The sequence below is a fragment of the Tupaia chinensis genome, unplaced genomic scaffold, assembly GCF_000334495.1.
Source record: "Tupaia chinensis unplaced genomic scaffold, TupChi_1.0 Scaffold000187_1, whole genome shotgun sequence".
Lineage (NCBI taxonomy): Eukaryota > Metazoa > Chordata > Mammalia > Scandentia > Tupaiidae > Tupaia > Tupaia belangeri.
Genome location: NW_006159662.1, coordinates 1,144,726 through 1,145,862, shown reverse-complemented (window position 1 = coordinate 1,145,862; position 1,137 = coordinate 1,144,726).

Sequence of the window (1,137 nt, the reverse complement as noted above, 5' to 3'; positions counted from 1 at the left end):
CCACCCCCACCCCCAGGATGTAAGCCACCGGGAACCGTGGTCGACTACGAGGCAGTCCAGCGACATAGCCATTACGCTAACTGCTGGTCCTGGGCTTAGGAGTATTTTTGAGGGAAGTCTGGGAGGGAAGAAGTGGGATCCGGGCAGGAATACTGGTATCCCTTCGGGAGAAGTCTTCAAAGAAACCAATGGTACAGGTGGCAGCTAGAGTAAACATTTATAATGGGAGCGGGCTTGCCCAGGACTTTTCTGTAGGAAGCTGCTAGGACACGGGGTGAAGCTGAGTTGGGTAAGCAGAAGGGTACAGGGGAGAGGGGTGGGCTTGTTTGAAGGCCACCTGGAGGCCCACAACTTCAAGGGGCCAAGGGGCGCTGGCTAGTGAACGGGAGGACTCAGTGGCACTCTCCAGCTGGCCATCCACCGCCTCCTAGCGTCTGGTGGGCACTGGCTGCGCCGGGGGCTCCAGGTGTGCTGGGGCGCGCCCAGGATCTCGCGCTTCCCTGGGCGGCAGGACCCCGGAAGAGCAGAGTTCTACACCCTCACCTCCCACAGGAGGCCGGCACAGCTCGAACGCCAAGCCCAGCAGGCCGCGGAGGCGGCTGGGCCGACGCCCGTCCGGCGGCGCCTGCTCTGCCTCGCAGCCTCCAGCAGCCCACGCAGTCCGCCCGCCCTGCCCAAACAGAGAAGGGGACGTCCGCGCGCCCAGGCTCGGCGTCAGTCTGCGGCGGGCGTCGGCTGACTTATTTCGGCCCGGTTGGTTAGATGAGTCACGCCGAGAGCGCTTCTCAAACCCACCGCCCACTAAGCACTTTCGCAAACAGGCAAACCCCCGCAACGCGGGCGCGCCTGGGCCCAGGGGAACCTGCAGACACGTGATGGGGCCTCTGCTGTGACCCACGGCGGCCCGCAGCGCCCCCGCAAGGACACGGGAGAAAAGGCGACAGCGGGGACCAAGAATTTCGGTGCCAGGTCCCCCCCTCCTCCCCCTCCTCCACCCCCCCGGCCACCCTCGCTCTGGGAGACGAGGCTGAGACCACCCTTCCAACTCGAGTTCTGCGGGCGCCGCGCTAAGGGGCGTGGCGCGTGCGTGACTTGGCCAGCAGGGCGGGGCCAACGGGGCCGACGCGAACGAGCGGC